Source organism: Emys orbicularis, chromosome 1 (assembly GCF_028017835.1).
Source record: "Emys orbicularis isolate rEmyOrb1 chromosome 1, rEmyOrb1.hap1, whole genome shotgun sequence".
NCBI lineage: Eukaryota > Metazoa > Chordata > Testudines > Emydidae > Emys > Emys orbicularis.
Window position 1 is genome coordinate 350225175 of NC_088683.1, and position 12132 is coordinate 350237306.

Genomic DNA, 12132 nt, shown 5'->3' on the forward strand with positions numbered 1-12132 from the left:
GACAGACTAAGTGACTTGTTCAAGGTCACACAGGAAGTCTGGGGGAGGAAGGGAGGGAATTAGACCCTGCAAGGTCTTCCGAGTCCCAGGCTTGCATCCTAATCACTAGGCCACCCTTCCTCCTTGTGCTTTTAGACAGGGGGACACAGTCCCTGCCATGCACCTAAACAATCCATCCCCTGTCGCCCATTCCCAGCTTCTGGCAAACAGAGCCTAGGACACCATCCTGGTCCATCCTGGCTAATAGCCATAGATGGACCTATCCTCCAGGAACTTATCCAGTTCTTTTTTGAACCCTGTTATAATCTTGGCCTTCACAACATCCTCTGGCAAGGAGTTCCACAGGTTGACTGTGAATTGTGTGAAGAAATACTTCCTTTTGTTTGTTTTAAACCTGCTGCCTATTAATTTCATTGGGTGACCCCTAGTTCTTGTGTTATGAGAAGGAGTAAATAACACTTCCTTATTTACGTTCTCCACACCAGTCATGATTTTATAGACCTCCATCATATCCCCCCTTAGTCATCTCTTTTCCAAGCTGAAAAGTCCCAGTCTTATTAATCTCTCCTCATATTAACAATGACTGAGGGGAAGTGGCTGGGGAAGCAGGGTCATTGACCTGCAGACGCAGGAAGTGCATACAGGGTGAAGCATGGCATACTATTTGTGGTGCTGAAGGAAATATAACCAGAGCTAATGGAAGGGGAAATGAGAGAGTGACGGTGAAATGGGGCAGTGGATGCAGCAGCCCCATTCCTGGCTATTCAGTCCCCAGATCTGGGACCCCACTTTCAGCTGGTTCTTCCTCTCCCCCCAACTAGGGGTCTTTGATTTCCTGATTTGGGGAGACACTCAAGAATGTCTCCATGGTTGCAGTTGCTTTAGGTGCTCTCTCTTATAGTTAGAGTCTCTAACCATAGACACTAGATGGGAGCACTCCAATTGCAGAAACAGAGCCTACAGTGTAGTCTCCCAACTCAGCCATGGCCTTAGACTCAGAGCTACCGCTACCACTGATGCCAGGCAGTGCTCCTGCCACGTCTCTCTGGCCTATGAATGGGGGAGGGGCAGGCTGATTAGCCAAGAAGCCGGAGCTAGGGGGTCAGCAGCCCAGCCAAAGCATCCCCCGCTGATGGCAGGAAGCAGCAGGTCCACCCAACCCAGGACAAAGAGCAGCTGGGGCAGAGCCTTAAGGAGCTGTCCCATGACTAGTGGAATTGGAGTCAGAGGGCCCATGTTCACTGGAGGGATTGGTATCGTTACGGGACAGCAATGGAACAGGGAACATGGGGAGTTAGGCTGGAAGCAATCCAGCCACAGGAACAGAGCAGCCCACTGAGTTTAATAAAGTGTCATGTCTTCAACTTAACCTGCATTCAGCTTCACACTTTGCTAATGAAACAGGAGCCAGCAGAGCTACCTGGAGACCAACCCAGGGAAATGCCAGAGCCGGGTAGGGGTAGGGGGATGCCCGCATTCCTAAAGGTCATTCCATGCGGCCGCATTCTGGTAATCGGGACATTTCTGATCTTTGACGAGGATTAATGTATCCAAATTATTGCATTGAGTCATTTGCCTAAAACCTCCGAATGTCTGGATCTTCAGTCATAATACCTGGGTCATTTAAAACTTGACTGAACAGAACAATAGAAACCATCCTGCTCTGACAATGTCTTTACTTTGGCAGCACTTTCAGCCTGATCCAAAGTCCACTGAAGGTAGTGGAAAGACTCCCACTGACTTCATTAGGTGTTGGATCAGCATTTTTGTGGGAAGCCAGTTGCACTGTTTTCCCCAGTGAGCGGTCCCTGTTGTTTATATGTGTCTTTGGGTCTGGTGCATCTTAAAAGGTACATCTGTCTTCATGCTTCAAACTAGCAAGTGAAATGAGCTGCAAACACTGAAGCAGACGATCCTCAGATTTGGACATCCAACATAGAAACATAAGAATGGCCATACTGGGTCAGACCAAAGGTTCATCTAACCCAGTATCCTGTCTTCCGGGTGCCCCAGAGGGAATGAACAGAACAGGTAATCATCAAATGATCCATCCCCTGTCACCCAGTCACAGATTCTGGCAAACAGAGGCTAGGGATACCATCCCTGCCCATCCGGGTTAATAGCCATTGATGGACCTATCCTCCATTAATTTATCTAGTTCTTTTTTGAACCCTGTTATAGTCTTGGCCTTCACAACATCCTCTGGCAAGGAGTTCCACAGGTTGACTGTGAATTGTGTGAAGAAATACTTCCTTTTGTTTGTTTTAAACCTGCTGCCTATTAACTTCATTTGGTGACCCCTAGTTCTTGTGTTATGAAAAGGAGTAAATAACACTTCCTTATTTATTTTCTCCACACCAGTCATGACTTTATAGACCTCTATCATATCCCCCCTTAGGCATCTCTTTTCCAAGCTGAAAATTCCCAGTCTTATTAATCTCTCCTCATATGGAAGACATTCCATACCCCAATCATTTTTGTTGCCCTTTTCTGTATCTTTTCCAATTCCAGTATATCTTTTCTGAGATGGGGCAACCACATCTGCATGCAGTATTCAAGATGTCAGCGTACCATGGATTTATATAGAAGCAATATGATATTTTCTGTCCTATTATAATAGGGCATTATTCTCTTCACCTACCTGAACTGTTCCCCCATGTCTATCCCTTTCTTAATTATTCCCAACATTCTGTTTGTTTTTTTGACTGTTGCTGCACATTGAGTGGATGTTTTCAGGGAACTATCCACAATGACTCCAAGATCTCTTTCTTGAGTGGTAACAGTTAATTTAGACCCCATCATTTTATATGTATAGTTGGGAGTATGTTTTCCAATGTGCATTACTTTGCATTTATTAACATTGAATTTCATCTGCCATTTTGTTGCCCAGTCACCCACTTTTGTGAGGTCTCTTTGAAACTCTTTGCAGTCTGCCTGGGACTTAACTATCTTGAGTAATTTTATATCATCTGCAAATTTTGCCATCTCACTGTTTACCCCTTTTTCCAGATAACTTATGAATATGTTGAACAGCCCTGGTCCCAGTCTTAGACAGATTCCTGGGGGGCACCACTCTTTATCTCTCTCCATTCTGAAAACTGACCATTTATTCCTACCCTTTGTTTCCTATCTTTTAACCAGTTAGTGATCCAGAAGCTGGGGTGAATGCATTCTCAGTGGAAAGCCCTTGGCACTGGAATTCACTTTTCCCTATTTTCTAACAGAGTCCTGATGAAGGAACTCCTGCCTTCCCTGTCCCACTGCTGTTGGCTCTGGTCTGATGAGAGTTTACAGACCAAGATTGTGCCTGTCCTCTGTTCGCATGGAGGAGGGAAGGAAACTGCCCTTTCCTCCTGGACTCTTGAAACCATGCAGGGTCAGACACAGCCTTTTAGTTTTACTGGGATGTATTTTGAAGCTGGGCAATCCAGGAGGACGTTAAACATTGTAGGTGATGGGTAAAGAAAATGATCCAATTTATGTACATATGTTTAGATATGTACAATTAAGTCTACTTTTCATGGGTCCTTGTTAAGCGAAGTAGCAATCAATCTAGTTCCTCTCTGAAGTATACCTCTGTGTCCCAGGACTGTCAGTTGTCTTTGTGTGCCTCGCCGTGCTATTCAATGCTGAGTGTACTTTGAATATAGATCAGCTGAAATGTCGGATATTTCTCTGCTGATGTCATTTTTCCAACCAAGTGGCCTTGCTGATGGGAAGCAGCAAATAAAAGCTGGAAGGGAAGATCGATGAGTTGCATGTGGTAGATACTGTTACAAAAGAGAAGCAGATAAGATGATACGTGCTGCACCGCATATCTAAGAAGTGCACAGAAAAGCCAAATTATAATCTTTAGGTAGGGAGTGAGGGCCAAATCCCCTCCATTTCGACCCAATGCAGTAAATTGGGTGGAAGGTTGGAAGTTGCTGATTTGTTGATGGACCATCCGACATGGTGATCAGATGTTGTTTTCAAAGCCTGAATAAATTAAATTCTCTGTCCATGCCAAAAATGTAAACAGGCTTGTTCATGCCAGCAGCTTCTCTTATCGCTTTGTAGCCTGTTTACATTTGCTGGCAGATAATCACCATGACTAATGTTTATCTGACACAGCCAATTTTCCCACCAAAATCTGTTCTCTGACCTTAACCAATTGTGTTCAGAAATTATTAATGAAAACCATGAAAAGAGTATCATATGCTACAACATCTCCCAGCCCTTATTACAAACAGAGAAAGTATGATTTCTGGAGACACTTTATAACGTAAAAACTAAAAATTCAGCCACTCCAGACAACAGTGCAGAGCTGAACTATATTCCTTTTATTTCTGTGATACAGTCAATGTATTTATGTAATTCTCTTAATTTTCTTTCCAATCACTGTATATGTAGTATTTAGTTATGGAACTGATCTCCTTTGTTCACTGTGTATTGCATTGTAAATATCTAAGGACTCTGCTTTCTACAGAGACAGACAACCACTTTGTATTCAATTCCGCACAGATTGTCAGAGAAGAGGCACACATTGTGCTCTCTCATGGTGACTTTACTTTAGTTCTTTCTTGTTTTCTTAGATTAAAATAAATGTCATTCTGAACATAAGAACAGCCATATTGGGTCAGACCAATGGTCCATCTAGCCCAGTATCCTGTCTTCCAACAGTGGCCAGAGCCAGGTGCTTCAAAGGGAATGAACAAAACAGGGCAATTATCAAGTGATCCATCCCCTATTGTCTAGTCACAGCGTCTGTTGCTTAGGGACACACAGAGCATAGGATTGCATTCCTGACCATCTTGGCTAATAGCCATAGATGGACCTATCCTCCATGAACTTACCTAATTCTTTTTTGAACCCAGTTATAGTTTTGGCCTTCACCACATCCCCTGGCAACCTTCCTGTTGTTCCAAAGGTTGATTTGCATTGTGTGAAGAAATACTTCCTTTTGTTTGTTTTAAACCTGCTGTCTATTAATTTCATTGGGTGACCCCTACTTCTTCTGTCATGAGAAGGGGCAAATAATATTTCCTTATTCACTTTCTCCACACCAGTCATGATTTTTAGACCGCTATCATATCTAGGGTGACCAGATAGTAAGTATGAAAAATTGGGACACTTTTTTGGGGGAGGGTGGGTGTTAGTTGCCTACATAAGACAAAACCCCTAATATTGGGATGGTAACAATCCCAGTGATTGGATGATAATATCGGGACGTCTGGTCACCCAGATCCCCCTTTTAGTTGTCTCGTTTCCAAGCTGAACAGTCCCAGTCTTTTTAATGTTGCCTCATTTTGTTGCCCTTTTCTGTACCTTTTCCATTTCTAATATAACCTTTTGGAGATGGGATGACCAGAACTGCACGCAGTATTCAAGATATGGGCATATCATCGATTTATATAGTGGTATTATGATATTTACTGTCTTATTATCTATCCCTGTCCTAGTGGTTCCTAAATTTCTGTTAGTTTTTTACCTGCCGCTGCACATTGAGTGGATGTTTTCAGAGAACTATCCACAGTGACTCCAAGATCTCTTTCTTGAATGGTAAAAGCTAATTTAGACCCATATTTTGTATGTATATCTGGGAGCATGTTTTCCAATATGCATTATTTTGCATTTATCAACATTGAACTTCATCTGCTATTTTGTTGCAAGTCACCCAGTTTTGTGAGATCCCTTTGTAATTCTTCACAGTCTGCTTTGGACTTAACGATCTTGAGTAATTTTGTATCAGCTGCAAACTTTGCCACTGACTGAAATGTCTTGTTTGTTCATTGCATCTGGAAAAACAGCCAAACGCTCAACCCTGCAGCCCGTGCTCACATGAGGATGGGTGCTATCATAATGTGAATACTGCAGGATCAGGCCCTAATATAGGTTTATTAACACTGTATAAAAAGTGTAGTTTAAAAAATAGTGGCTATGTGATGTAATTCACTATTATAATTTAGCATAGTTTCGATTCTATTTTATTCTATATAGGTTCATAAGGACCTTCTGAAGCACTACTTTTTCATGACAATTAAAACAATGGCCAAGATTTTTAAAAAAGGGGCCCAAAATTTAGTCTTGTAGGTCCATGTTTAGGCTCCCAGCTCAAGGGCCTGATTTTCAAAAGTGCTCAACAGTCTCAAATCCCATTTAAGTCAATGGAGCTAGTGGGTGCTCAGTACTTTTGAAACTTGGGCTGCTGACTTGGGTGCCTGAATATTAGGGTGGCCAGACAGCAAGTGTGAAAAATTGGGATGGGGGTGGGGGGTAATAGGAGCCTATATAACAAAAAGACCCCCAAATCGGGACTGTCCCTATAAAATCGGGACATCTGGTCACCCTACTGAATATAGTCCTATGGAACTAACTTTAGGCACCCAGTTTTGAAAGTCTTGGCATATATGCAACATAAAATCTTGATTGGAATGAATATAAAAGGAATATTATCAAGATTCCTCACACATCTAGTGTGACTTTGCTTATAAACGTTTGCAGGATTTAGGCCACAGGAAGTACAATGAAAGGAAAAGTCTATTTTATAGCTTTGTGTCTAGCCACTCTGTTATTGTGGAGATTGCTGATGTCACAATGAGGGGCAAACACTTCTTAAAATTCAAAGAGCCACACAGTCTTGCAGAAAGATGAAAAATCTGATGGAAGCCCGTAGCCCCACAAGGTTCACCACATAATGTTTTGCAGCAGCTGCACTTGTGACATGAGTCAGTGACTAAAGCAGAGGAACAAACATTTACAAGTGAGATGCATAAGCTGATGGCTTCCCTTCTTGCAGTAACACAGCCTCAAGCCCTTACTTGTATACTGCCACCTGCACCAGCACCTTTTTACAATGGAGCACTTGGCAATTGAGTGTTATATCTCGGCCCAATACCCTACTGTATGGTCGCCAGTCCATTGTGAATGGATCCAATCACTGGGATCCATGTACTAACAAACCAACTGCGTGTGGGTAGAGTCTAGTCACGGCTTCTAGCTCAGGGACTCTAGGGTGCACTCCCAGGCTCAGACCTCTTGCTGGAAGCCTTCCTTGGGATGTGGGATGCCACCATCCAGCTGCTCTAGGCCCAAAACCAGTGGCTGAGACCTCCAGAGCTCACCCAGTCACTTACACATGCTCCCTCAGAGCTCCATCTAGATTGTGGACACTCTGAGCTTACTTGTCTAACCTCTTCAGAGACAACATGGCAGGAAAGCAAGGAAGACAGGCTTAGCGGAGGAATTCTTAAGGCATTGACTTTACTCTTAAAGCACCTGAGAGTTACAGATTTTTGAATGTAACAAAAGTCTTAAAATGTACCCTTCTCTAGTCTGAGCTCACCCCTTCTGTGAGTCTGTGGTTTGTCAGTGTTTCAGGCTGGGCAGAGTCCCTCCTGCCAGTCCTTCTTATAGGTGGTGACGGAAGGAAGGAAAAAGGAAAGGAAGGACAGAAAAATCAAATGCACAGCTACAAAACTGGGAATAACTGGCTAGGCAGTTGTATTGCTGAAAAAGATCTGGGGGTTATAGTGGATCACAAATTGAATATGAGTCAACAATGTGATTCAGTTGCAAAAAAGGCTAATATCATTCTGGGGAGTGTTATATGTAAGACACAGGAGGTAATTGTCCCACTCTCCTTGGCACTGGTGAGGCTTCAGCTGGAGTATTGTGTCTAATTCTGGGTGTCACACTTTAGGAAAGATGTGGACTAATTGAAGAGAGTCCAGAGGGGATCAACCAAGGTTTAGAAAACCTGACCTATGAGGAAAGGCTATAAAAAAACTGGGCATGTTTAGTCTTGAGAAAAGAAGACTGAGGCGGGACCTGATAACGGTCTTCAAATATATTAAGGGCTATTAGAAAGAGGACAGTGATCAATTGTTCTCCAAGTCCACTGCAGATAGGGTAAAATGTAATGGGCTTCATCCGTAACAAGGGAGATTTAAGTTGGCTATTAGGAAGAACTTTCTAACTACAAGGGTAGTTAAGCTCTGGAATAGGCTTCCCAGGGAGGTTGTGGAATCACCATCATTGGAGGTTGTAAAGAACAGGTTAGATAAACACCTGTCAGGGTTGGCCTATGTTTACTTGGTTTTGCCTCAGCGCAGGGGGCTGGACTTGATGACTTTTGGAGGTTCCTTCCAGCCATACTTTTTTATGATTCTATGTAAGTAGGACCTCTGTCTGTGCCATGAGCTCACACGCAGAAGCTCCAGCCCCACCAGTCAGACCTGCTCCTGTCCTCTTGTGGGTCCTTGTGCAGAGATCATTGTTCCATTGGGGTGGGCCAGTAGCTGAGAGTCATTCAAAGTCGATGGGCCTAGCTTGCAGTCTTGATGGCCCACAGCAATAGTCCTTCAGAAAGGTGTCAAACAAACACCTTTCCCAGGCAGGCAGCTGTCTGAATGCAGTACCACAAGCTGCCTTGGGGGTAAGTCCAGTCTTGTGCAGGCACAGTGCTAATATTTCCACACATAGTGCAACATAGACCTTCATTATCTGTTACAGACCTACCCCACTCTGTTCCAAAGAGGACAAGGTTTCATACTACTCTGTCAGCTCCTGTGCAACCAGGCATGGATAGTACATAATCTGGCCCTGTGTGTGGAATACTTTCAAGCTGCCACCATTTCCCCATTCAAGTCCCTCTTTCCATGAGGCCCACAAAAAGCGAGCTGGCAAATTAAAGAACTACCAAACACAAACTAAAATCACTGCCATTCCCCACCTCAGTTTTGCCAGTGCATACCATCTTAGGTATGCCCATATCATAGACTGTAAGTTTTTGAAAGCAGGGACTTTCTTTAGACGTATACTGCTCAGCACTGCTTAGCATTCTTGGCACTCAGCTAATAGAAAATACTTACACCAGCATAACTGAGATCAGAGATCAGTTAAAAAAAGCAAGGCAGGAAAAGGGATTAGGTGGCTCAGGTTATTAGTAATGAGCTAGTTTGCATTTTATCTCTGTGACTGGTCTGAATCCATCTAAATTAGCAGGGAACATAAGCGGTTACTAGCTGGCGGATGTTTGATGGCCTCTGTAATACTGGCTTAGTGATCTTTGAGTGGCTCAGACCAACATTTTCAAAAGTGGATATGGATTTTAGGCAACTGTATTGTGACACCTAGAGCCTGGTTTTCAAAGGCGTTGAACACTTGTGGCTCCAACTGAAGTCAATGGGAGCTGCAGGTCTTGGAACCTCTAAAAAGCAGGCTCACCATGTCTCTGTAGGCAGCCAAAATCACTGACCAGTTTTTGAAAATTTGCCTTTAAGAGGTCATATCTGGCAATCTTGTGTCTGTTCTCACATTCCTAAGTCTGGCAAAATTCCCATGGACCCAATCATAGTTATTCCTGAGTGAGATCTGCAGGATCCGGTCTCTGGTTGACAATTTCAGCAGTGAGACCAGTTATTGAATGGACATGAAAGCTGAACTGCTATGCCATTCAAAGAAGTGGTCTTTCAGGTCAGGACTGATGCAGTGTTGTTGTAGCTGTGTTGGTCCCAGGATATTAGAGAGAGAAGGTAAGTGAAGCTTCTCAACCAGGGGCATGTAACCCCTGGGGGTACGCAGAGGTCTTCCAGGGCGTACGTCAATTCATCTAGATATTTGCCTACTTTTAAAACAGGCTATGTAAAAAGCACTAGCTATGTCAGTACAAACAAAAATTTCATACAACTTGTTTATACTGCTCTATATACTATACACTAAAATGTAGGTACAATATTAAAATGCCAATTGATTTGTTTTCTTCTAATCTGGTAAAAATGAGAAAGTCAGCCATTTTTCAGTAGTAGTGTGCTATGACACCTTTGTATTTTTATGTCTGATTTTGTAAGCAAGTAGTTTTTAAGTGAAACTTGGGGTACGCAAGACACATCAGACTCCTGAAAGGGGTACAGTAGTCTGGAAAGGTTGAGAGCCACCGTGTTATTGGACCAACTTCGATTGGTGAAAGAGACAAGCTTCTGAGCTACTCAGAGCTCTTCTTGAGGTCTAGGAAAAGAACTCCAAGAGTCACAGCTAAATACAAAGGGGAACAGATTGTTTTGCACAGGAGCTAGCGCATATTCTAAGGCAGTGTCTACACTACAGTATATGTTGGCATAACTTATGTTGCTCAGGGGTGTGAATAAATCACCTCCCTGAGCAACATAAGTTACGCTGGCATGAGTGCCAGTGTGAACAATGCTATGTCGGCGGGAGAGCTTGTCCCGCTGACATGCTACCGCTGCTCGTTGGGGTGGATAAATTAAGTCGATGGGAGAGCTCTCTCCCATTGGCATAGAGCAGCGGAGCTGTGCCTCTCTAAGCTCTCTAGTGTAGCCATAGCCTAAGTGACCATTCAAGGTGGTTAGCCCCTTAACATCTCTGCAGTCATAGGACAAAAAAGGGGGTTGGGTGTTAACGGGTTACAGATTGTTGTAATAAACCATCAATCCAGTGTCTCTGTTCAGTCCATGATTGTTAGTGTCCAGCAGAGTTCTGAATTTAAGCTTCCAGGCTCGTCTTTTGAAAGTGTTGTGCAGGTTTCCTTTGAGGCTGAGGACTGATAGGTCAGCTATAGAGTGACCTGAAGAAGAGTGGTATGTAGCTTGAAAGCTTCTCTCTCTCACCCGCAGAAGTTGGTCCAATAAAAGGTATTACCTCACCCACCTTGTCTTTCTAAGGAGAGAACTGAGGCATATTGGCAGGTCAGCACAGGGAAGATTGCATTACTATTTCATGTGCTGTACCTGTTCTGTAGATAAACACAAGACTTCAGTGTTCTGGGCTGGAACCTCTCATGAGCACTAACATTCCCCAGACAATCTTTAAAGGAAAAAAGGCAGCGCCAAAGTGGGAAAAGAGATGCCTTAGACTATTTTTTTCCTTGAAAGCCAGCAGTTCTCACTCAGCACCAAGGGCACTTCCACAATCTAAACTGCCCAACGGTGTCTTTCAATGAACCACAAGCTGTTTGAGAACTTTCTGCAATTTGTAGTGTCAGCCCAAAGGAAACCACATGGATGGCAATTTGAACATGTTAAGCCAGAGACTGCATCTTTCAGCATTTCCACTGATGTATGGTCAAAGATATGATAGCTTGCCAGAGAATCATTTGCGCTTGGGGGGGGAGGAGCACATGGAATAGTATTTAAAGTGTGGTCTAACCTTTTCTGCAAACTGAAAGCAAGAAAAATGCTCATAAAACTGCTCTTTGTGCACAGGAAGAAGTCGGTTTTTATACTGTTGCTAAGTTCCTTATTGTTTTCTGGCTGTTTTTTGTGTTTCTGTGGCAGCCTTTTCTGTGGGCCCCTTTCAGTGACTTGGCTATATTGGCCTGCAGATAATTAGATCAGTGCTATCATTTTCACTGTCCTTTTTCCTCTGGGCCTATTTGCATAATAATGGCAGTTTGTGCTACTCTCTCTCTCCTCTCTTTTAACAAGACACCATTTTCAAACATGAAATAATTCATTGAATAATCTATGAATGCTTCAGTAAGAAAAGACTGAAAACATCTGGTTAAGAGAAAATATTTTCAGGGCCCCATATTCTCTAATCTAAATATAAATGTTTTTATTAGCTATTTCTTTCCTAGTGAGTTTATTTTTACTGTATTCTTATTATACTCAGGATGCATTTCCTATAATAGTAATAAAATGCTATTATCCTCTAACATTAATTTAATTTTATACATGTATATGTAACGTGTTACATGAAGAAAAACAAACTCTATGTATGTATGTATCATAATTTAATTTTTGTACAGCCAGTCACTTTACAGACAGGTAAGAAGTTAGGTTCCCTGCCCTAAAATGCTTTCAATCTAAATAGATTTCATGAGTAGGATGGGATAGACGAATATTTAAAAGGTAACTTTATCCAATAAGGTGGTTTACAACAGGAGTTCTCAATCTTTTTTTTTTTCTGAGGCCCCTCCCAACATGCTATAAAAATTCCACGGGCCTGCCACAACAACTGCTTTTCTGCATATAAAAGCCAGGGCTGGTGTTAGGGGATAGCAGGTAGGGCCACAGGGGGCCCCACAAAGCTAAGTTGCTCAGGCTTTGGCTTCTGCCCCAGGTGGCAGGGCTGGGGGCCCCAGGCTTCAGCACCGCACGGCGTGACAGCAGCTTTCTGCCTTGGGACCCAGCG